We start from the raw sequence: 26,881 nt of genomic DNA, 5'->3' as shown, positions 1-26,881 counted from the left end.
CCTCTTGGGATGACGCTTCATCCGATGTCTGCTGCAGCCAGCTACAGGCTGCAGCGTTGACATGGGCTGCAGTGTCATCCCGGGAGGCCGGGCTACACATCAACTGAGGGACGCGTTAACATTACTTTTTCTAGCGATGAAAATTCTGCCGAAATCTGCACCACAATGTGGTGTACTTTTTCAGACGGAATGTACTGCGAGTTCAATGTCTGCAAGGCCGGCATTAGGGCGGGCAAACTGGGCAATTGCCCAGGGCCCCATCCTCTCAGGACCCCCTACCTGTGGCTGCTATGGGGCCTGAGGTATGAGGGGGCCCCACCGCCCGGCCCATAACATTTATGGAGTGGGTGGTATGGGCCACTTAATTCCCGGTGGTATCGCTAGCACCGGAGGGGGCCCCCGGTGCTTGGGACAGCCACATTCACTTGTATCTGTGTCCTCGGGACACAGATGCAAATGAATACTATAGGCTGCAGGTCACTTTAGGCCTTCGGCCTATAAGTCGCTGCAAAGATCCCTGGAAAGATCCCTGCACAGGCCGCCTGGAGGCTGTGTGTTGCACCGTCCGTTGAGGGAACGGGGCAACGTAAGTACAATATTTTTTTTGGGGGGGTGTGGCAATATACAGGAGGGATTGCTGTGTAGCACTATATACAAAGGGGGGGGGGGCTGTGTGGCACTATATACAAGGGAGGGGGCTGTGTGGCACTATATACAAGGGGGGCTGTGTGGCACTATATACAAGGGAGGGGGCTGTGTGGCATTGTATTCAAGTGGGGCTGTGTGGCACTATATACAAGGGAGGGCTGTGTGGCACTATATACAAGGGAGGGCTGTGTGGCACTATATACAAGGGAGGGCTGTGTGGCACTATACAAGGGAGTGCTAGGTGGCACTATATACAAGGGGGGCTGTGTGGCACTATATACAAGGGGGGCTGTGTGGCACTATATACAAGGAGGGGCTGTGTAGCTCTATATACAAGGGGGGCTGTGCAGCACTATATACAAGGGGGGCTGTGTGGCACTATATACAAGGAGGGGCTGTGTAGCTCTATATACAAGGGGGGCTGTGTGGCACTATATACAAGGGGGAGCTGCTGGCACTATATACAAGGGGGTTGTGTGGCACTATACTAACGGGGGACTGTGTGTCACTACCACCTCAATGTGGTGAGGTTTTTCAGACTAAATATGCTGCGGGTTCCAGGTCGGCTACGCTGCGTAGTTTTTACACAGCGTATCGACCCGTGGGAACCCTGCCTTAAAGAATATTTCCACCACAAACAACCAATATAGAAGCACCTGTTGTCACTTGTCTTTCATAATGAAAGAGAAAAAAGCCCAAATCTCTGTTAGCAAGCCATATCTAATCTCCAAACTTCGACCACTGCTTTTTCTTTTTTAATTTACTAATATATGTCCATTTATAACATTTTGTGTGCAAATCCTTTTGAATATGTTAGTGTAATCTGCCTTTTGGGGAAAGACATGCCTTCCATATAGCCAGCCATTACAGATGGAATTGGCCCATTGAAGAGCTGCTCAAGTTAGTCCCAGCCGTCTATTTCCAAAGGTTGAGTTAAACTCTGATGACTACTCCTATCTGCCCAAAAAGGAGAAGGAGGTTTGTGAAGAATGTCCAAGCCCTCGTGCACATCACAAACACTGGAAGAGGGAAAAGGGGGAGTGTATTTTTATATTCTTCTTTTAAAGGCATGTTTCTAAGGGTATGTGCACACGGCTTATTTTTGGCGATTTTTCGGGCGGTAAACGGACAAAAAATCAGAAGCAGAACGCCTCCAAACATCTGCCCATTGATTTCAATGGGAAATACGGCGTTATGTTCCAACGGAACACCCACAAAAAAGAAGTGCATGTCACTTCTTGAGACGTTTTTGGAGCCGTTTTTCAATGAGGAGCATCTGTGGTCATTTTTTCGACATGGCACCTGAAAACCAATCCAGCAAAATCTGCACGCCAAAAAATGCTCCTTCCATTGTGAGCCCTACCGTGTGCCCAAACAGCAGTTTAGGACCACATATGGGGTATTTCCGTGCTCAGGAGGAATTGCTTTACACAACTTGGGGTGATTTTTCTCCTTCAGACCTTGTGAAAATGAAAAAAACTTTACCTAAACTATTGCTTTTCAGAACAAACAATTAGGAGATGTAGGTCACTGCTTGTGTCTGGATATTTATACATTTTCTCTGCTTCTCTTTATTAAAAAATTTAAATCCTCTGACGTCACCTAGCAATTCTCCCATAATTACGGGTGCACACACGTAGCCATCCGTAATTACGGGAGCCCCATAGACTTGTATGGGCCTGCCTGTGCCGTAATTACGGCCTGAAATAGGACATGTTCTATATTTTTTAACGGCCCGGGCACCTTGCCGTACGCAAACGGGAAGTCTAATAGATGTCTTTTTTTACGGTCGTGTGCATGGGGCCTACCTGTATGTTTCTAGGTAACAAATCTTATCACAGACGTGGAAGTAGCATGGTGTTTTAAAAGCCCGGGCTACACCCAGGCTATTTGTAGTGCTGCTGATTTATTTAAACTACTGAGCTACCACTGAAGTCCAAATGAGTACGTGAAATCTTAGACTGCAGTTGTCACTCAATAGTTAAAATCAATCAGTAGCACTACAAAAAGTCTCAGTGTAGACCTGGCTCTAGTGTGATGAATAATCAAGTGATACCTGAAGATGCGTTTACATAAAGGAAGTGACCTTGTCTTTCTATCTTTCGTTCTTTTGTTCTTTTTTTCGTTCTTTCTTTTCGTTTCTCTTTATTCTCATTCTTTAATTTTTTTCTTTCTTTTCATTCTTTTACTTGCTTTTTCTTTCTATCTTTCTTTCTTTCTATCTACCTTTCTTACTCTTTCTCACTCTTTCTCTATCTTTTTCCTAGTTTTTAAAGTTCGACACTTGGGCTGTAAATATATTTAAAAGAAAGCTATAAACATATGGTAGTTTTGAAACGTGTTTTTTCTTTTTGCAGTACCTGAGGAAAAATGCAAGCTGTTAGAGTATTTACAGTCAGGGAACAGCATTTATTAAGTGGTGAGCATATTGTTTGGAGACCTACATAGTTCTAATAAAACAAAATATATATATTCTGCTGTAAAGTTTTATTACTTATGACATCTGCAAGGTTTTACTAATGTTAATGATTTCGCCCAGAACAGAGATGACCCCCTGAATATCCTCTGCACTGAATCCCATGTAAGCAGCCATCTGTAAGGATCATTGGTTTGGGCACATTCCCTTGTATTCCGTTTGGAATGAAACGTAATGTAACTGCTTTGAAAATATTGAAGGATAATAATCAATGCACATGTAGGTGTTTGCGCTTGTGTTAGGTACTACCTTGTAAAATATAGGAAAAATCATAGCACCATTACAGGGATATAAAGGAAAAAGGAATCGATGCCTGTGCTTGCAATATTTTCAAAGCAATTTCTGCTTTCTTCTCAATTTAAAGGCCATGTACACCTTTGAAATTGCGTTTTATATATATATATATATATATATATATATATATATATATATATATATATATAAATAAATGGCTATCAATGTGTTTAGTGCAACTTTCTAAATACTTTTTATAAAAAAATATTTTAACTTTTTTAGATACAGCTGCTTTGTATTCTGTATACAGAGCAGCTGTATCTAGCGCCGAGACCTGAATCCGTCAGGTCCGCGGGACTGATGGGTTCAGTGTCAGCAGGTCGGATCAACCTGTAATCCATCACATCTAAGTTATGAACTTAGATGTGATCGGTAACATCTCGATCCTGCGTGTCAGAAACACTCAGTACCGGCTGTCACTGAGTGTGAGCTGTAAAAGCTTTTTGTTTTACTTTGTCACTGAACCCGTCAGTGCCGTTGACCTGACAGATTCAGGTCTCAGCGCTAGATACAATTGCTCTGTATACAGACTACAAAGCAGCTGTATCTCAAAAAGTTAAAATAATTTTTTATAAAAAGTATTTCAAAAAGTTGCACAAAACACACAGATAGACAAACAATTTCAAAGGCGTACATAGCCTTTAATGTGACACAATTAAAATGTTCCTATTGAATTTGTTTGAAGAACCCTAAAAGCATTGTATCTTTTATGCTGGGTTCACACGTACTGATTACAGTACGGGACAGCTGTCCTGCAGAGAGGCAGGGACTCCTAGCGTCGTACATAACTATGATGCTAGGAGCCCGGCTCCCTGCATTGTGTTCGGTCCGGGTCTTCCGGCCGAAATACATTCCGTACATTACGGACGTAACATGGTCGTGTGAACCCAGCCTTATATGTATCTGTATGTTTCATCCAGTCCCATTGCCACAGGTGTATAAAATCCATCACCTAGCCATGCCGTCTACCTTTACATACATTTGTGTAAAAATGGGTCGTTCTAGAACTCACTGAATTCCAGCGTGGTACTGTAATAGGATGCCACCAGTGTAATAAGTCAGTTTGTGAAATCCCCCCCCCCCTAGCTAGTCCACGATCAACTGTGAGTTGTATTATTGCAAAGTGGAAGCGTTTAAAAAATGTAATTGTGAGCTCCACTCTGGGCAATGCATTCTCTGTACAGTACTACAGGTATATATTGTATATATAGCTATTATTTCTGTTGTAGGTATTTTCCACGCTTATTCTATCATCCATTGCAGGCGTCTCGTTTTCCATTAGTACATTACATCTGGGAAAGCATTTGGGTTGGGTTGCCTTAGGCATAAGTGAAAATACTGCTAGGAATCCCAGAGAGTGAACCAGCATCTGCAGGACCAGCTCAAACCGCTCTTAACCCCTCCCAATCCTTCAGTAAGATCATTGTGAGCCTACTCCTCCTACTAAAACATTTCAAACGTCAGTGAAACACTCTAGTGTATTCATTCATACTTCTAAAAAAAAGATTTAAAAAGCCAGACGTGAGTAGGAATTCCCGCATTACTCAGGTAACCAGATTGAGCTTATTTTTTTCTCCTGTTGTCAAGTGATGTGTGTTCAGATTTAACATACAGCCTTCACCGGTCTGCTTTCTCCTATTCAATCCCATGGATGTAGTAATGTGTACTGTAATAATTCCTGGCCTATTGTTCTACAGGTTATTCTGGTTGCTTGTGTCTGTCTTTGGTGTTCCTTTGCAAAATATTTGTACAATGTAACTTCCATTGTGGATAAACAGACTGCTCAGGCTCTGCTGTGAAATATTTCTGTGTCCTACATTTCAGGGGGCGGTGAGCGTCTTCCCTGCTGCCAATGGAGAGGAATAAATGTGTCATTGTGACGTAGAATAGTCTACACACAGACTCACTGTGCCATGTTTACACTCAGTAGGGATGAGTGGCATCGGAGATATTTGCAGACTGATTTATTTACATCCCTAACAATTTACAGGCAAATACCTTCATACAATAACACAAATATTGTAATGATCATTGATACTAATCTTCATCAATCTGTACTGTATGCTTGATTTAGTTTGTGTGTAAACGGTAAAAAAAAAATACCTTTAGTACTCATTGTACAGTACGCTCTGCTTATGTAATACACATGAAAATTTGTGACCATATGGTATCATCAAAAGTGCTGTTCAGAGGTTGAGAACTGCATGAGACATATCCAGAATGTGGTAATGCATCTGTAATGAATGTAGTACGTTAGTGGGAAGTATGGCACAGTTTTGCTTGGTTAATCATACCCTTATGTAGGATAATCAAATCCAAATTTGCAGATGAAGCAACACAACCAGATTGTATCCGAGATATCAGCCCATAGAACATTGGCTTTCCTCCTCATTTGCCTACAGATTCCGTCATTGTGATTATTATACAGAGATCCTGATATATATCAGTATATTGTTTCTATTTCTATGTATGGTGCTTATAATTCATGCCGCCTTCCTTGAAGGTTTTCAGATGTTATTGTGTAACGACAGTACATAGATGTAATTCGTTATTTTTTTTACAATGATGAACAGAAAAAAACAAAACACCTATAATATCAAAGTGAACACAAATCTCCTCAGTGATCTATATTTATTAGAAATATTCAATTCTATTGTATACAGAACTCTTCATCCAACTTCTAATATGTATTTAGTAGGCCTCAATAGAATCAATTTGGCATCAGTGCACAGGTCTCCATCAGCATTACATGCATGCTGTTTTTCTCTCTATCTCTTTGCAAAACAGAGCTGTGTCAAGTTTCATGAGGTCCAATCACAAATTCTCATTTGGATTTTGGCTAAATTCACATACAGAGTTTAAAGAGGCTCGGTCACCACATTATAAGTGCCCTATCTCCTAGATAAGGAGATCGGCGCTATAATGTAGGTGACAGCAGTTTATTAGCGTTTTTAGATTTATGCTAATGAGTTGCTTAAAGCCCAAGTGGGCGTGTTTTTACTTTAGACCAAGTGGGCGTTGTACAGGGGAGTGTATGACGCTGACCAATCAGCGTCATTCACTCCTCTCCATTCATTTACTAAGCGCATAGGGATCCTGTTAGATCCTTATGTGCTGTGTTATACTAACACATTAACAATACTGAAGTGTTTAGACAGTGAATAGACATTCCACGGGATGTCTATTCACAATCTCTGCACTTCGTTACTCTGTCTGTGGTAGTTACAGCAGAGGACGCGTGATCTCGCGAGATTACGCGGTAAATGACAGGTTACAACGAGATCACGCTTCCTCTGCTGAAACTACCATAGAAACAGTAACGAAGTGCAGCGATTGTGAATAGACATCCCGTAGAATGTCTATTCACTGTCTAAACACTTCAGTATTGTTAGGCTGGGTTCACACGAGCACATTAACGTCCGTAATGGACGGACGTATTTCGGCCGGAAGTCCCGGACCGAATTCAGTGCAGGGAGCCGGGCTCCTAGCATCATAGTTATGTACGATGCTAGGAGTCCCTGCCTCTCTGCAGGACAACTGTCCCGTACTGTAATCATGTTTTCAGTACGGGACAGTAGTTCCACGGAGAGGCAGGGACTCCTAGCATCGTACATAACTATGATGCTAGGAGCCCGGCTCCCTGCACTGAGTTCGGTCCGGGAATTCCGGCCGAAATACGTCCGTCCATTACGGACGTTAATGTGCTCGTGTGAACCCAGCCTTAATGTGTTAGTATAAGACAGCACATAAGTATCTAACAGGATCCCTATGCGCTGAGTAAATGAATGGAGAGGAGTGAATGACGCTGATTGGTCAGCAGATATAAAAAAATGGCGACAGCACCCTGCAACACTAATGCCACCTAAACCACTAAATATAAATAGATATGCACTAAAGCTCAATCTACCTACAAATAGGGAGGTTCTTAGTGCACATTTTGATCAAAAAGTGTTAGCCCACCTGCCACGACAAGGCGACCTCTGTAAGGTGGGAACCTACGCTGCACATACACCCAGAACTGGGACTAAGCCTACATATATACCTGGGGATGGTAGGATCCAGCATTGAACTGATTAAAATCACCCAGGGCAGAGTGGGAGGAGTGCAAGAACAACAAGTGGAGGCAGTCACTAACCCCACATATATGGATACCATAAACACAACAAAAATTGAACAGCACATTCCAACTAAATGATACAAAATACGCAGGTGCAAGAACACCTGTGACTGCAGATATACAGCAGATATATTGGTCAGCGTCATACACTCCCCTGTACAACGCCCACTTGGTCTAAAGTAAAAATACGCCCACTTGGGCATTAAGCAACTCATTAGCATAAATCTAAAAACGCTAATAAAGTGGTAAAAATAGATTGTTTTTTTAAAAAAAAAGCATTACTGTCACCTACATTATAGCACCGATCTCCTTATGTAGGAGATAGGGCACTTATAATTTGGTGACAGAGCCTCTTTAACAGTGTTTTTCATTGCGTTTTTTTCTTGTTTGGTTAAAATGCTGCAGCCATATAAAGTTGGCTAAAAGTCTATAGCAAAATATGACATACAAAGTGGGGACTTTTCTAAGACAGGCTGTGTAAACACTAGCCTAAACTAAACTGTAAGATACGCGAATCTTAAATGAAACTGTAAGATGCAACAAACTTATTAAAACGTACCTAACATTTCAAGTGACTTTTCAGAATATGCTGTTATATGTGCACATGAGAAGTAACTCTATTTCTGGCTATAATATGACTTGTATTCTGCATGTTTTAGCAGTTTTCCTTTCTGCAGGCACTATCTCGAAGTCTCAGTTTCCTCTTAGCTGGTGTGCGAAGCCTAATGGCTATCATGTTTTCTATACACTGCTCATATAGAAGTAAAGAGAATCCTGCTCTTCTATCTCTATCTTTCACACATATAGAAACAGCAGCAAAAATGGAGGAGATTACACAGCAGTAATGAGCAGTGTAGCTGTGAACCCTGCATAGCAGGGAGCAAAAACATCTACTAGAAGTTGCAGCACGGTGTGTGTGTCTCTCACCGTCTGCTCGTGCTCCCTTCTCTCCATAGACTTGTATGGGCAGATGTCACCTGATCCCACAGTGAGCTTGTAATGACAGGATAGGGAGACAGACAGGTGAGCCCTAATCTACCCGCCACTCAGTCCCTGCCTACTTGCACAGCCCGTCCTAGGCGACGGTGTACAACTGGGCGACGGTCCCTACGCTCAATATGTGCACGACAGACAAACAAGACAAGGGAACACAAAAGCAAAGGAATGTGGGGCAGTTGCCCACGGCAACACCGTGAGCAACATAGTGGACGAGCCGAGTCAAACCATGTGTGTACGTGGTAACAAATGCAGAGCAGGAGAATAGTCAGTCAAGCCAGGGTCAATATGAAGCAGAGGTCAATAGTAACAGCAGGAACAGCAGAGCCAGGAAACGGAAGAATCACAGGCAAAGGACAAGCAGCAAATGAAGGTATAATTGGACCAAGGGCGGGAGCTAGAACCGTCTGGCCAGGCTGCGATAGACTCTCCCACTCCTCAGCCTACCAGCTTGAGTGGTAGCAGATCGAGTCACTCTAGCAGACCTAGGAATAGATGCAAGCTGATTAACCACGGGCGTCGACACAGAAGCTGTGTCAGGCAAATCCTTCACAGAGCTGATGGTCCTGATGGAAAAAGCATTAAATTCAGGGTGATTTAACAGTTAGGGGAGGAAGGGAATCTTATAAGGGAACAGAGAGGCATTTTTCTATAATAAGGCATAGTTATTTTAAGTCCCCTGAAGTTCTCCATGACAAACCTTGGACTTCCGGAGTCTGTCGGCAGCTCCATATAAAGGAATTGTGAACCAGTTGTGCCTGTGCGCATGCGTGACCAGCGCTCCTTTCATTTTTATTGAACTGCGCAGACTCCGGAAGTCCGAGGTTTGTCATGGAGAACTTCAGGGGACTTTCGGTTCCCCGGTCTCCTTATCGCTGCCAGCAATCACACATGTATCCCCTAGCTTGTGGATAGGGGATACATCTCTTTTGTAGGACAGGACAAACTATAGGCTGTTTTTTTTTTAGGGGGGGATGGTTGGGGGCTGTATGGCGTTGTCTACAGGGGGGCTGTATGGCGTTATCTACAGGGGTGGTTTGGGGCTGTATGGCGTTATCTACAGGGGGGCTGTATGGCGTTATCTACATGTGTGGTTTGGGGCTGTATGGTGTTATCTACAAGGGGGTGCTGTATGGCGTTATCTACAGGGGGGGTTTGGGGCTGTATGGCGTTACCTACAGGGGGTTTGGGGCTGTATGGCGTTATCTACATGGGGGTTTGGGGCTGTATGGCGTTATCTACATGGGGGTTTGGGGCTGTATGGCGTTATCTACAGGGGGGTTTGGTGCTATATGGCGTTATCTACAGGGGGAGTTTGGGGCTGTATGGCATTATCTGCAGTGGGGAGGCTGTATGGCGTTAGCTACAGGGGGGCTGTATGGCGTTATCTACAGGGGCGCAGTATGGCGTTATCTACAGGGGCGCTGTACGGCGTTATCTACAGGGGGCTGTATGGCATTATCTACAGGGGGGCTGTATGGTGCTATCTACAGGGGGCGCTGTGTGGCGGAATCTACAGGGAAGCACTATCTACAAGGGGGAGTTGTGTGATACCCAGGGGATGGGGGGGCCAGTTAAAAGTTTGCTATGGGGCCCAGGTTTTCCTAGTTACACCCCTGGTTGTAAGTTTCATTGTGGTCTACGACGCTCTGTGAGACACGTGAAGAGAAGGGGCTTGCTTTATTTATACCTGAATATTCTTTCATGCTAATCAGCCGTATACTGGGTCAAGCCATGCACATAAACACGCACACACAAAACATGCATAATAAGGGGCCAGGTTTTAGACCCCCATTTAGCTTTGTAATGTTGCCATGGTGAGATGCCAAACATAAAATCTATACATTTACATGCCTTCCTGACTGTCATTACAGTTCAATCATACAAACTATTTAAGTCAATGGTATGGTTACCTGCCCTGTCTGTAAAGTAGTATAATAGTTATTCAACAATTACATTCCACATAAGAACTGATGTCAAAGTTTTTTTTTCTAAGAAATAGTTGAGTATGAATTATGTAATTTATTTAAAGAGAACCTGTCAATTTTTTTTGGTGTTATTGTTTCTATGGATCGATCATTGTATAGGAATGTTATAATTACATATTTTGTGTCATTATATGTTTGGATTACCTGAGTACTGAATGTCTGTATACACCTGAATTCAGACTTTGAAATCTAAGATAGACCACACCCACTGATATGTGTCATGTGACTGGCTGCAGCCATATATATATATATATATATATATATATATATATAAAATTAGGAGTAGTCAGGAAGGTAGAAAGGCAATCCATGGTTCCGTAGCGGTGATATAGCAGAGCTCAGTTTGTGGTACAGTGATTTAAAAGAGTTTGCAGTAGAAGAGATTGAGAGAGAAGTCAGGGACAGGTCAACCATAAAGTTTAAGTTCAGCCTATAGCAACACCAGGTGCAGGAACAAACACTTATAACTGGCACTGAGGCCGGTATGTAGGGGATTTAAATAGAGCGCCTAGTAGGGATGTCACGATACCAGAATTTGGACTTCGATACCGATACTTCGTTTAGTATTGCGATTTCTATACCAATTCGATACTTTGCCAACAGTAATAATAAAATAAAGTTCTTCCGTTTTCTGATGTGAGGCGCGAGGTGTGATGAATTTTGAATGTGCCTCACATTCAGGCCGGATTCACACGAGCGTGTGCGTTTTGCGCGCGCCAAAAATGCGGAGTTTTGCGCGCGCAAAAGGTACATAACAGCTCCGTGTGTCAGCAGCGTATGATGCGTGGCTGCGTGATTTTCGCGCAGCTGCCATCATTATGACACTCTGTTTGTATGTTTGTAAACGGAAAAGCACGTGGTGCTTTTCTGTTTTCATTCATAGTTTTTACTGCTGTTGCGCGAATCACGCGCGGCAGCCAGAAATACTTCCGTGTGCTAGGCGTGATTTTCACGCCCGCTTTGACTTCAATGGATGCGTGAAGCACGAGAAACGCACAAATGTAGGACATGTCATGAGTTTTACGCAGCGGACACACGCTGCGTAAAAATCACTAACTGTCTGAATGGCCCCATTGACTAACATAGGTCCGTGCGAGGCGCGTGGAAATCATGCGCGTTGCACGGACGTATATCACGTTTGTCTGAATAAGCCCTCATAGTAATGAATCCCATCATGTTTCTCAGTTTAATGTGTAAGGTACATGATGGGGTTAATTACTATTAATGTGAGGCACCTGGAGGTTAAATTCATCACACCTCGTGCCTCACAATAAGTGAAAGAAAGCAGTTTTTATTTTATTTTTTTACAGCGTGCACATCATAAATTATGCAAAAAAATAATTGTGAAGGTTATTACGGCCGCGCCAATACCCAATATGTGAATATTTTATGTATTGAGACTTATTTTAATGTTTATTGTAAAAAAGGTGTATGTGTATTTTTTTTTTATTTAACATTACTTTGTTTTTACTTTATTTTTAAACTTTAATGTACTGGCATATATCTATATGCCAGTACATTAGCCTGTGTACTGATAGTACACAGGCAGTTGTTAGGACATACCTAAGTATTCCCTAACAGGAAATATGGTAGGACAGCCCTGGGGTCCTTCAATGGACCCTGGGCTGTCTGCCCATACATGGTATGTCCCTCAATCGCGTCACAGGGAATTTCTGTGACGCGATCCAAGGGGCATCCCCCTTCTCACTTCCTCTTGAACGCTGCAGTCAGCTTTGGTCGCAGCATTCAGGGGAATAGCGGCGGAGATGAGAGGTTTCTCTGATCTCTGCCATTATAGAGCGGGGCTGTGGTTGTGTAATACAGCCATTGCCCCGCTCCTGACAGGAAGTGCGCGTGCGGTCAGCATGAGGTTATACGGCCGGCCCTGCACTATAATAAGCGGCGGCGCAGGCACTGAGGACAGAACAGGGGGGTGTTCTGCAGTGTGCCCGCCATGTTCTGTCTTCAGTGCCGCCACTCATTAGTGTAGCGCCGGCCGCATCACATCATCCTGACGGCGCACATATGTCAGGACTCAGGAGCGGGGCAATGACTGTATCACACAGTCGCAGCCCCGCTCTCATACATTCATGTGTTAATATACTTAGCTGTGCGGACGCACAGCTAAGTATCGAAATACATGAAATAACGGTATCGAACGGTTTGGGGATGCACAGTATCGAAACAGTATCGAAGTTTCGATGCATCGTGCATCCCTAGCGCCTAGGGCCGTGCTCTTGGCACATGTGCAAACCAACATCCCTGCCAGCCCTAACACGATACTTATTGCGGTGGCCAGCAGGGAGAAACGGCAATGGACCGCCGAGAGGTTAGTACATTCTATGAGGGGCCATTGGAAACTTAGAACTAGTCTTGTGAGGGTTCAGAGAATGAAATTTCCTTTTTAATATCTCTGCATGGACTCACTTGGCTGGTACCATAGGCCTTCCAATGGATCAAATACTGAAGGGAGCCCCTAACCATTCCAAAAGCCACTATTCACAGGATCTCAAATTCCTGATGTCCTTCTACAATGACAGGAGGAGGCGGTGGTTTTATTATGTGAGATGGAGACCGGTAAGGTTTCAGCAGGAACATTTGGAATTATCAGGGATGTAGGAAATTGAAGGCAGAACGTAATAAGATTGATAACCTTTAGAATCTGGTACAAGCCTATGTACTTAGGACCTAATTTAGCAGAGGAAACCTTTAACTTAAAATTTTTTATGTCCGATTAGACTTTATTGTCTCTTTTAAACACAGGACCTGGGGAATATTTCCTTATTTTGTTTCTCTATGGACCTTCCTTGAATTCGCTGGACTTCCAACCAGATGGATCTCAAACAGTCAGATACTGCTTCAGCCTCAGAAGTGTCTACCTTTATGGGAATGAGAACACATTTAAGGACTAAACCCATAATTGCAGAACAATGGGGATGTTTTAGTAGATATTTGGTACCAATTATTTAAGACCAACACTGCCAGTGGGAAGTAGAATACTATTAATTCACCCAACAACACCTCATTACACCTTCATACAGATGAATGGACCCAAAAGGAAAATTATAAAGTATTGATCACTCAAAAGCGAAATCTAAAACTTAGCTTTTAATAGCTTTCAACCAATCATCCTGCCACATCAGATGGGTTCCTTCCAAAATATCTCTTTTAAGGATTTTAGGAGGACAACAATTGGCCCGCAATTTATGCGAATTCATCCTATTTAGCCCTACAAAGGAATTTTGTCCTCTGGCGGAAATGGGCAACTCCACAGATATTTCCCTCCGCAACAACCTAAATCACAATCAACATCACCACATAAAACAAACAGTGGTTATAAACAATAGCGCAGTTAAAACTCCCTATACGTTTTCACGCCCTATTACGGACATTTTATCTGAGAATAAACAAGTACAGGTCTTCAAAACTCCACATCTATCATCGTATGCCTCACCAATATCCCATAGTACAGACCAGTGTATAGCAATGTGACCATGTGAAAATGGGGATGTCTAAATAGATTCAGACACAGCACGGCAGATATTGGTCTAAAGTCTGATTCTGGCACTCTGTCTGTCCGTTGGTCTCAGGATGATAAGCAGAGGGGAAAGATAGGTCAATGCCAATTCTAGCACAAAAAGTCCTCCAAAAAATAGGTTTCCGAGGCAATATTTTCACAAACCCTATGTAGCCTGGCATGTGTTAGATGAAGAGTCTGGATAGTATCTGCGTGTTAGGTGGTTGCGGCAGAGATATGACATGACATTGCTTACTAAATCGATCAACCACAGCACAGATTACAGTTTTACCTTTGGAACTGGGAAGATCTATGATGAAGTTCATGGATATATAAGCCCAAGAGCCATGGTCTCTAGGGCACGGGGAGAGGCTTCAGAAGATCTGTGGGCATCATTTGATGTTATTTAGAATGGGCACAGCTCTTACAAGTGGAAACATAGACCATAGTATCCCACAAAAATGTAGGATACCAAAATAAACGTAATACTATTCTACAAGTACCCGAGATGCCCGTTTCCCAAGCCAATACAGCGTCTTGCGCTTCTTATAGTAGAAGAAGCCGTCGTACCCTAAGTTGAGATGGCACAAACAATCAACTGATAGAAATAGACTCAGGGGAAAGTTTCTGGAAAGCCTTATTCTCCCCTATCAGTTCGACAGTAATGGCAGAGACCACAACTCCCTCTGGCAAAATCAGATCCTCATCGAGGCCATCTGACTGTATCGGAACAAAACTTCTGGACAATGAATCAGCCTTCACATTCTTGCTACCTCGTCTCAATGTGATAATGAAATTAAGTCTGGTGAGAAATAAAGCCAACCTATCCTGTCTGGGATGTAATCTCTTTATTTGATTCAAGATACAAGATACAAAAGGTTTTTATCGTCAGTGATGCCAACAACTTAATGTTAAGCCCCCTCCAGAAAATTTCTCCACTCCTCAAAAACCCATATCATGAATAACAATTCTCCGTTCCTATATAGTACAGCATACCACATGCCAGGACAGCAACAGACCCAAGCAATAGAAGGACGCATCTATGCAAAAAATGGGAAGGCCTTCAGTCCAATACGATACACAGGGAGATGTGCTGCCAACAACGATAATATTTTCTGCTGTGTAAACTATACAATCAGCTGATAAACAAGCGTTTGTTCGTTCATCGGCTGATTGTTGAAGCATTCATATTCGTTTGCCTGATCATTGGCCCGTTTAAAAAGGTCTTTAGTCAATGGAGGAGGATCTTGGGACAAGACTGCTCCGACCCCTACGTTATCTAATTCAGCGATAAAAGGCTGGTGTGGTTGTGGCTGCATGAGCACCGGAGCAGACATAAAAGACATCTTCAATCTCTTAAAGGCATCTATGGTCCGCTGTAGGTGGTGTCCCTGATGTCACTGTCCATATATGGACAGTGATGTCAGGGACTTCTCCAGGAACGTAATCCCCAGCTAGAGCGTCGGCAATGCTCTGGCTGGGGATACCGCTCCTAGAGGGAGCCCCAAAGGCGCTACCTACAGGGAGGGAGGCTGTGTGCCACAGGAGGGGGTATCCGCTTCTAGACAGGGGCTCCCTTTAGGAGCGGAATCCCCAGCAAGGGCATTAGCAATGCTCTGGCCAGGAATTCCACTCCTAGAGGAGTCATGATGGCAGCAGCAGCACCCGGTGGCCGAGTAGGCCCCCCTCAAGGATAGTGAGCCCCGGCACTTGGTTACTTATGCTGGCCCTGTAACCAGATATTCATAATGCCCCTCTGGAGTATTAAAAGCAGTCTTCTATTCATATTCTCTGTCTGATCCAGAGAAGATTATATGCCCCTCTAAATTCGAGTTTGGTAAAGTACAGAGCAACCTGTAGTTGGTCAATAAGTCTTGTATCGAGATTAGAGGATATTGGTGCTTATTTGTGATCTTATTTAGTTCTGGGAAATCAATGCAGGGTCGTAAACCATCATATTTTTTTATCTAGAAAGAAAAATTCTGCCCCTATAGAGGAGGTATAAGGCCAACTCAACCCTTTTTGCAAACTATCAGCAATATAATCTTTCAATGACTTATTTTCAGGAGGTGAGAGATTATAGATTTATCCCTTAGGAGGGCAGGACCCATTAATAATATCAATAGTGTAGGAATGTGGGAGTAACCCATTCTTAAAGGGTCATTAAATATATTTATTTTGCAATTGTACATATAGAAATCCTATGTAGATATTGATGTGCCTTTTTTTGTGTTTTGTGTGCTCTAATGTGCTCTTCTCTCCCGTGTTGGGTTCCATAGGAAAACATGTTCCTGCTGTGTATTGCATTTTATGTGTGTCGTTTTTATTGTATTAGCTGTGGTTCATGGGCAGTGATGGCTTGCTGCCGTTGCTTTAGGGCATTTGGTGCCAAGAGAAAAGGTCCAGATGGTTCGGGTTGTTTTGCTGCACCTTAGCAGTGTTGGGGATGTGTACACAGCGTATCACATGAGGGTGTGCTAAGCATTTATAAAGTGGCTATTCCCACCTCACAAGGTTCAGTGCATGAGCTGTGGACCATTGTTAGCAGAGGTGTTGCTGCGTATTGCCAGAGAGCATCACTGTTATGTGAGCACCCTGAGTATTGGAGAGGGTCTGGAGCTGTGTCGGGAAATGGGAGCATCCTGACATGAGTATTCTACTTTTTGTGAGAGACAACATGTGTAGTGGGTGACATTGGAAGGAGCCTCTAAATTTTGGTAGGCCAGAAGTTCAAGCAAGGACCTGTATTTTAAAAGGACTTACCCCTTTATCAGGAAGGACTGCCCTATACTGAGTGAACTATACCTCTCATGTATCCTGAGAAGTGTTGTGTTGCGGTCTGCTGTGGTCATGTGTGAGTGTAACGCCGTAGCGTTATTTTGGTTTTTGCCATCAATTCCCTCCACACATTTGAACTCACGACACCACCACCAACTGGGCCTCACATTACATACTCAGAATCATTACAAGGTGGTAATTTGTCACATTCCTTTTCAGAAAAAAACATCAGAAAACTTCTGTAGTGCTCCGGCAACACGACAGCTGTTGTCTCAATTGAACTAAATAACAAGGCCAAGAAATGTGCGTGACATTCAGGATTCAACTTAATTATATTCCCTAGTCACTAATCTACCACTGGATTGTGTTTGCACAATCATGGCAACCCCAAGACAACTGTGACAAACAATGATTTAAAACCAGAAAATTACATTGATTTTATAGACATTCAACCCATCAGGACAGGTTTTTCTTGGTTGAAAAATTCACTATTCTCCTGAGACAGCGGGGTATTGTCAACAGCAGTAATACAGATGGGACATAGCAACTAATCAACCATAAATTTAACATCCTGACAACACTGGCATCAATAGAGTTAGCGGCCACTGCACTACGGAGGATGACCCTAGCTCAATCCGAATTAGGGTTATGTGATAGCTTGATAGGCAACATAATTGTAAAAGTATGGAGTACCTGTGTGCCTAGGTAAGCTTTCCTGGACTCACCTGGGAGCTGAAATTTTCTGTCTGTCATCGCTGGGAACATGCGTCGATTTGGTCTCCAGCCTCAGCTCAGTAAAGCAGGGTTCCTTGCCCGAGCTGCATGGGTTTACTAGCAGATGATTGAGGCACCTCAACGGCAGGAGTGGAAGTCTGAAAAAAGCCACGCTCTCTGCGACATTCTCACAATCTCCGATCCGGCTTAATAGACAATGACATGGCCAACTTGAGTGACTCAGGTAGAGCAAATGGAACAGCATGTCCTTGATGGCTTCAGATAGACCCAAACGGAATTGAACTCTCAGAGCAGGATCGTTCCACTTAGAGTATGTTCACACGCAGTGATCAAAAAAGTCTGAAAATACGGAGCTGTTTCCAGGCGAAAACAGTTCCTGATTTTCAGACGTTTTTGTAGCAACTCGCGTTTTTCGCTGCGTATTTTATGGCCGTTATTGGAGCTGTTTTTCAATGGAGTCAATGAAAAACGCCTCTAAAAACGTCCCAAGAAGTGACATGCACTTCTTTTTCATGGGCGTCTTTTTACGTGCCGTATTTTGACAGTGACGCGTAAAATTAAGGCTCGTGGGAACAGAACACAGTAAAACCCATTGAAAGGCGTAAAACACCTAAATTATGTCTGAAAACACTGCTTGTGAACATACCCTAAGACTCAATAGCCTAGCATCTAAATTCATGCAGTGTTCTTCCACTGAGAACTTTCCCTGAAACAGAGAAGAGACCCTATTTCTAGCCGGGTCATCATACAGTAGGCCCAAAGCAGAAAAGAAGGTATCTAATGAAGAAAGTGCTTGAGAATCGGGAGGATCTCCCTAGAGCAAGGAAATCACCAGACCAACGTTCTGTTGCTTAGTTCCAGAGGAACAAGGACATAGTTTAAAATACAGATGGCAATTTTCACAAAAAGCAGCGAATTCCTTGCAATTACCATATTTTTTGGACTATAAGACGCAGTTTTCATCTTAGAATCTGTGCTGTAATCTTCTGCTGCATCTTCTCTCATGAAAGGCAAACAGATGCCAGGAGCAGGAGACTGAGCGTTGGCTTTCCGTTCCAGGGTTCCGTCAGAGGTTTCGGTCGGGTGAACCCCGCAACGGAAAGTCAAACTGAAACCACAGCTTCCGTTTCCGTCACAATTGATATCAATGGTGACAGAAACTTTGCTAATGGTTTCCGTTTGTCACCATTCCGGCAGGTTTCCGTTTTAACAATGGAATCAATAATGCAGTCGACTCCACTATTGATTCCGTCGGAAAACCGGAAACCTGCCGGAATGGTGACGAACGGAAACCATTAGCAATATTTCCGTCACCCTTGATATCAATGGTGACTGAAACGGAAGCTATGGTTTCAGTTTGACTTTCTGTTGCGGGGTTCACCCGACGGAAACCTCCGACGGAACCCCGGAACGGAAAGCCAACGCTGATGTGAACAGGCCCTAACCCAGACATTTGTACACACAGCACAGTAAATCCGTGCAGGTACTGATCTGCAAGGACCTTATAGTCACACCCCCTCCTATGTACAGATCCACAAGAAGAGCAGATTCAACACCATTAACCCCGGCCACTCCAAAACTCTGATGTCTTGTGAGTTCAGGGGAGGGTGAGAGCACTATAGCTGCAAAAGGCAAAACTTTTTTTTCTCCTCTTTCATGCTACAATTCATGGGTGCGTCTTATGGACCAGTGCGTCCGATAGTCAGTAAAATACTGTAGAGAACCAATGAGACAGGTTTATCTTGGGTCCAGGAGTAGTGGCAGCAATACCCTAAAATTGTGACGCCTCTTGTTCAGCAAGGCGTTCAGCCAGTTCATGCATCATTTGCGTAAGGCTCTGCACTTGATCCACCAATAAATATACTTACTCATACTTGGCTGCCACTTATACTGGTGCGGTCTGGTTCCTAGGATACTCAGAGAAAGACCCAACCAGGCTGCACAATTCGCCTATAGCACCCCATTTTCCATGAGCTTGGTTAGGGTCAAGGTACACAACAATAAAGTTCAAGATCAGGATTTAGATAAACTAGGTAAGGGAACACACTTATAGCTTACACTAAGGCCAGCATGTAGGGGATCTAAAGAGAGCGCTTAGCGATTGTGACTAGCTGGGCTGGCATGCGCTTTGCGCATGCCCCACCGACATCCCTTGAAAGTGGAGGATGGGAGTAACAGTTCACAACAATAAAGTTCAAGATCAGGATTTAGATAAACTAGGTAAGGGAACACACTTATAGCTTACACTAAGGCCAGCATGTAGGGGATCTAAAGAGAGCGCTTAGCGATTGTGACTAGCTGGGCTGGCATGCGCTTTGCGCATGCCCCACCGACATCCCTTGAAAGTGGAGGATGCTCCGTATTTCAGCCACCACTAGGGGTAGCTTAGGAACTTTTGACTTACGCTTATACATTGAACTCAATAACAAAACAATACGCCACAAGCTCTCTCTAGTGGTAGCTGCAGTTACACAGAATTTCCTCATTTAAAGTGGTTTTGCCATCTTAGACAGACAATATGCCATAATTGTCTAATAGATGCAGGTCCTCACTCTGGGACCCGCAATTATATCAAGTACAAGGGTTACCGGACCTCCGTGTAGCCGGCTGCAGAATCTAGACGGAGACTAGTGGAGAGGGGGTTGCGCATGTGCGTGGCTCCCTCCATTCTGATGTATCACTGTTACGGAAACAGCCGAGTAGAGCTTTCCCAGCTGTTTCCGTAACTTCCATTGAACGGAATGCAGAGAGCCACGCACATGCAAGATCCTCTTTTCACTAGACCCCACCTGAATTCTGAGGCCGGCAGTCGATGCACTAGGCTACATGGAGGTCCGGTAACCCTCATTCTTGATATAGGTGTGGGTCCCAGAGCTAGGACCGGCATATATCAGACATTTATGTCATAACCTGTGGATATGCCATAAATGTCTAAGATGGGAAAACCCCTTTAATCACCCAGTCATTAGAGATATATTAAGAAATTAAACATCACAGAATGTTGGACCTAAATACTACATCATGTAAAAATAAAGGTGGACATTCACTTTAAAGCTAAATGCAAAGCGTTGTTTCCGAAATTCATGTGATACCTTCCGTATTATGGAAATATTCTATGGTGCCAAGTTAAACAAGTAATGTGGATCCATACGGGGTTCGTGGACAAAGCGATGTGGTGTGCATAAAGACTTAATAAATAACATAGCTACGTGTTGGATTGTGGGGGCAGTTCAGATCAGCGGAAACCCTTTAATTGACTGGCAGATACAGAATGAAATGGTTTTGACAGGTTAGCCTTGTTATTCTGATTAAATATAGGTAACTGCAAAGCGAACTATTCACATGCAATATGTAAGTTTAGCAGGAATGCAAAGTCCTTTCTCTACCCATGCTAAAAGCTATGCATTAGCTTTGAAAATCCATGAAAAACAGACTTGAATGTGAATATCTGCTGTAAAGGTCATTCTCTTAATAATAGGTTAGCACTTATATGGAAACAATGAACAGGGGTGTGAATGATAGCAACCAATGAGTAGCAGGAGCTAGTGGAATGAATGGAACTCACTCCTCACATGGTACGACACTGTGCAGTATAGGACATTACAGGGATACAGTATCCTTGTTCCTGCTGCATTACCAGGTTCTGTATTATTTTCTTATTTTCAGAGTTTTGTTTTTATTATGTAACAAATGTAACTATAAACTGTGGTTTATTATTTTGTGTTTCACCTTCTTAAACATCACTGCACGATGGTTGTGAAATCAGTTTGAGCCAAAAGAAAAAAGAATTTCAGTTAAAAGAGTTCTGCAAACAAATTTATATGCAATGTTAAAATATTAGTATCTATCATATACAGTTATTTTAGCCATGTCTGTTAGTTACTAGTTCAAGCTTGCCTCTATAAATATGACATTATTGACATGTCAAATGAATCATTGTGACAAATCAGTATTTTGATTCTTTACTCTATTTTTATATATGTATATATATTTATTTATGTATTGATGCCCATAGAACATAGAAGTTATTTTATGGATTGCTACATTCAGCAATACACCACTTCCCACTCAAAACTAACATGCCTGTTTTCATCAGCCTTTCTAATATGTCCCACCACATTACAGACACACTTGATGGAGGGGAGTATTAGATTGGCTGTCATTCCAGGGAATGTAAATGCCACTGTCCTTCTGATTTGGGACCACACTAACAGACTGGCTATGTTTGTAATTTTTCAAGGCTACAGATACTGGGACATAGTTGCTAACAGTTCCTGCTTTAAGAACTCATGAAACTCTTGTTTAAGGTCTCTTTCACAAAGAGTTTTTGTAGACTTTTTAAACCATTTTAAAAAATAGCTGCAGTTTGTAATATAATTTTTAAATGTGTTTTAGTGACATTTTCAATTTGTGTCATTTTGTACAAGCATTTTTCCAGGCATCTTTTAAGTTCTATTAAGCAGCCTATGGAGAAAGACATCAGGGAAAAAAACGCCATACCTTCAGCATATTACGTTTTGATAAAAACGTTGCTGCCCTTAAAAAGTCACTAAAGAGCCACAAGCCAAAAAGCTGTGTATGTAGACTTTCTCATATTTTACGATAGACATTTAACGATCATCCGGCTAAAGCGTTTTAATCTCCCTCCAAAAAAAAGAAAATACTGTGTGAGAAACTGCCCATACCTTGTGGTTGGCCTTAGTAAAGTCATACTCTCCTCCTTTATTAGGGGGCCACTAGAGATACAGGGGCCAGCGCAGGTGCTCCCTTGCACTAGTGATAAACTGGCCTTACATGTTATGTACTTACTTATTTGTACAAGTGGTTGGACAAGTAAATATATGCTAGGATCTGCATGTGGAATATCATTTAGATTTTGCTTAGTAGACATTTGTGCTTCTGACTAAATATGAAATTGTGGTATGAGCTGCCATGGTAGCAGTAGTAGATGATGTTGTCTCTGGCATCTCATAGATGGATCTATTTTTATCTGCCATCAGTAGTTGGCCATAGATTTTATCACTTCCTGTTCCACTGTCACCATTTATCAGACGTCCTGGTCAGCCGAGCAGTTTAACGTATGTGATATCACCAGGGTGAAACAAATCTGCAGGCCACTGAACAGCCTGCTGCTTTAATGGATCTACAGCCCCTCATCCTGAACTGCCAATCTTCCCAAGTAAATTTGGCATACCTCCTCCAAGCAGACAATTCTGAATCCGTCAGGTTAGCAACACTAACACTGACAAGCAGGATCCACCTGTAATCTATCAAATCTAAATTATCAACTTAGATGTGATAGATAGCAGCCCGATGTCAGAGACACACAGGACCTGCTGACAGGGCTGGCATCAGCACCCGGCGAACCTGGGCAAGTGCCAGGCCCACTACCCTTGAGGGGGGCCTATTCGTCCGCCAGGTGCTGATGCTGCCGCAATACCTTCTCCAGGAGTGGAATCCCTGGCGAGAGTCTTGCCGGGGATTCTGCTTCTAGAGGGAGCCCCTATCTAGGAGGTGGCGTAACTACCACTGTAGCACTGTAGCAGTCATAGTGGCTGCCACAGGGCCCTCTGTAATGCACGACCATCGTGCCCAGTGGCCCCGCTAGCAGCCGCTATGGCTGCTACAGCGGTAGTGACATCGCATTCAATAGGACACAGATACTATTGAATGCTATGGCAGAGCAGGGAGGTATCTCCCCGCTCTGCCATTTACTATGCTACAGACTCCCAGACAGAATGCTAGTAGCGCTCTGCCCAGGACTCTGGCTCTGGGGTTGCCCCTGACATCACTGTCCATATATGGACAGTGATGTCAGGGTGAGAGAAGGAGTCCCAGGCAGAGCGCTAGAAGCGTCTCTGCTCCGGGACTCCGTCTTTGGGGAAGCCCCTGACATCACTGTCCATATGTGGCTAGTGATGTCAGGAGGAGAGAAGCAGTCTCAGGCAGAGTGTTAGAAGTGGCTCTCATCCGGGAAGCCCCTGACATCACTGTCCATATATGCTAGTAGTGCTCTGCCCGGGACTATGGCTCTGGGGTTGCCCCTGACAACACTGTCCATATATGGACAGTGCCTTCAGGGACTTCTCCTGAAGCAAAATCCCCAGCCAGAGCATCGGCAAAGCTCTGACTGGGGATTCCACTCCTAGAGGGAGCCCCAAAGATGCTACCTAGAGGGAGGGGGCTGTGTGGCACTAGCAGGGAGAGGGGCTGTGAGGCACTAGCTGGAAGGAGGGGGCTAATGGGCACTACCTGGGAGGGGGCTATGTGGCACTACCAGGGAGGGGGTTGTGTGGCTCTACCAGGAAGGGGGGCTGTGTAGCACTGCCAAGAAGCGGGGCTGTGTGGCAATACTTGGGAGGGGGGACTGTGTGGCACTACCAGGAAGTGGGGCTGTGTGGCACTACCAGTAGGGGGACTGTGTGGCACTAGCTGGAAGGAGGGGGGCTGTGTGGCACTACCTGGGAGGAGGTGGGGGCTGTGTGGCACTACCTGGGAGGTGGGGGCTGTGTGGCACTACTTGGGAGGGGGCTGTGTGGCACTACATGGGAGGGGTGTTGTGTGGTACTACCAGGAAGGGGGCCTGTGTGGCACTACCATGGTAGGGGGGCTGTGTGGCACTAGCTGGGAGGAGTGGGCTATTTGGCACTACCTGGGAGGGGGGCTGTGTGGCACTATCTACAGAGGGCACTGAATTTATGACGGTACAAAATGGGGCCTAACTTCTATATGGGGGCATAAACAGGGCCTAACGTCTATATAGGGGCACAAAGTGACATTTTCTGTCGTTTTACTGCTGCCGTGAGTTACCCCACAAGGGGGCCTACTAAGTCTGTGTCTCCCAAGGGCCCACATAAACCTGGATCCCGCCCTGCTTGCTGAAACCGAACCCTTCAGGTCCACGGGACTTACAGGTACAGAATTCAGTAAACAATACAGCTGCTCTGTATACAGTAAACAACAACTTTTTGTATCTCAAAAAGTAAAAATAATCTTTAATAAAAAGTATTTTGAAAGACACACTGATAGACATTTTTATTTAAAAAAAAAGAAAAAAGGATTTGAAAGGTGTACATAGCATTTAACTAGGGCAAAACGACCATGTTCTGCTTCCCTGGCAGACACAGCTGACTAGAAACATTTTAGATCAAGTAAGACAGGCAACAGGAGCAGACCTCTAGACCCCAGATATTAAAAGTTGCAGGCCACCTGGCCACCAAGGTTTAAAATGCCACTGGGTCTTTGTTAGCATCTATGTTTATCACCAACCGGACTCTAAATATATAATTTCGTCCAGAGACCGGACACTAAATTACCAGTTGACAACCAGACTGGACAAACCACTGACCACCATAATCCACATGCTGAATATCCTAATGCTTTAAGAGGTGTACCTGCTTTATGGTACAAGTGGCCTTTACCTTGCATACTTATCTATACCTATGCTGGTATAACAGCAGTTCAGTCTTCTACCTACAATGAACTAGGTAAAAGGGGGGCACCATTCCAGGCTTTGGTATTGGGCTCTGTGAATACTAGTTATGCCCTTGAGTGGGATGCATAAACTCATGCTCTTCCTAAGTGGTGCAAATGCATTAATAAGATTTTGTTTTCAGCATAATATAATTAGATTCACGAGTTAAGCAAATTCACTTAGGAAAATGTTGCTTTATTTGTAGTCACAGATGCAACAATGGCAATAACCAGCAGTTGTCTTTTAATAAAAAACGTTATACGTTCTGTAGACTATAGACTGCATCAGACACAGATGTCAGAAGAATATTCAATATACGTATATCAAGACTGCTCATTTACATTGATTTGTTTAAATCAAAACGTGTTCATATATAAAAAACGATTTGATAAATCGGTAACATTTTGTAGGCATTTTGTGTGATCAGTCTGAGAGCTGTATAAGTGCTCTTTAAAAGATGGAAATATGGGCATGTGGGAGATTGTGGTGTGCCTGTTATGCAGGGGAGGCTGCTGTGCTTGAGCGAACAGTCCCATCATCTATACATCATCTCTTTGGTTTTAATCCTGATTGCAGAGTCCTTCAGTAAGATTAAGTAGAAAATCTGCTGTTTATAACAAATGCCTCCTCCATAATCAGTGAATGTCACGTACAATGTGTCATTTAAAAGCTCTGAAATCCATAATAGAGTAACATGACATTCCGTTTTGTTTTTTGCTGCTTCCAAATATTTGTGTGACTCCAAAATTGTAATGCAAGATCAAAGGAATAATAGAAAATAGAATTGTTGCATGATCATTTAAAGGGACAGGCTTTAGGGATTATGTTTATTTTGGACATTGTGTTGGACAATCATGAGACACTTTAGTTCAATCTTTTCCTTTCTTAATGACAACCACCATCTATTTCATTATAGTGAATGGGATGTTGTCACAGTCCCATCTATGTCATATCAAATCTATCGATCGATCTATCGATCGATCGATCTATCTATCTATCTATCTATCTATCTATCTATCTATCTATCTATCTATCTATCTATCTATCTATCTATCTATCTATCTATCTATCTATCTATCTATCTATCTATCTATCTATCATCTATCCATCTATCTCAGCTAAACTTTACTGTATTGTTTCTTATTCAGGTTCTTTTCACAGCGAAGCTAATACTAGTTTGGGACTTTCAACCCTTAAATGTGTAGCCTAACTAAACTGCATTCTTCAGACGTTACAGCATTTCAATATTCCATTTTAGGAATGTATTCCTTTTTAAACTTTAAGCTGAAGTACATCTAAAGCAATTATTCTGCCTAAATCTGGATGTGTTGCCATTACAGTAAAACTTAGATCAGCATAATAAAGAGACATATAGACAACATGAATATTTATAACCAATTTGCAAGCCAAGGTCAAAAGAACAAATCCTCTAATTATTTGGTGCTGGGACACACACAGTAAACTGACTGGAGCACAATAACAGTAATGTCACACGGATGCACCACTGGCAACCATATTCCCTTGTACTGATGCCAATCCTGGTTTATTATCATCATACATACCTAAGAAGTACGGTCTGGTGGTCTACGGTTGATTCCCCAGTTGCAGAAGTTCTAAGTCAGAGGCATGGATTTAGTGGGTGCAGAGGAAGTAGTTTCATCTAGCCCTGGTGCCAAAAGGAGCCAAAAGGCCCCTCTGCCAGATAAGAGAAACCAGTATAATAAATGGCACATAGTAAGTAAGGGGTTCTTTACAAACTTTGCATTGGGGTCCAGGAGCTTCAAGATAAGCATTTAGACTTAGTAAAGCTAATTAGAAACTTTCAGATCATAGAGTCCCCTTTAATATTCTAGGCCCC

The 26,881-nt window shown here is 43.2% G+C and overlaps 1 protein-coding gene across 2 annotated transcripts in view; it reads left to right on the top strand.

Annotated features, from left to right (window-relative positions):
• Positions 1–4,864: 4,864 nt before the first annotated feature.
• The window catches only part of LOC142747910 (monocarboxylate transporter 2-like), an 85,924-nt gene continuing 63,907 nt past the window's right edge, over positions 4,865–26,881 (top strand). The window contains exon 1 of one of the 2 annotated variants that reach the window (XM_075855024.1): positions 4,865–4,966. The gene's annotated coding sequence lies outside the window, so the exon portion shown is untranslated. Of the gene's footprint in view, positions 4,967–21,127; positions 21,190–26,881 lie in introns of those variants that run through there. The other variant, XM_075855025.1, reaches the window with a different exon arrangement.

The sequence above is a fragment of the Rhinoderma darwinii genome, chromosome 3 (assembly GCF_050947455.1).
Source record: "Rhinoderma darwinii isolate aRhiDar2 chromosome 3, aRhiDar2.hap1, whole genome shotgun sequence".
NCBI lineage: Eukaryota > Metazoa > Chordata > Amphibia > Anura > Rhinodermatidae > Rhinoderma > Rhinoderma darwinii.
The sequence above is the reverse complement of the archived record's forward strand: the minus strand, read 5'-3'. Positions and strand labels throughout refer to the sequence as shown.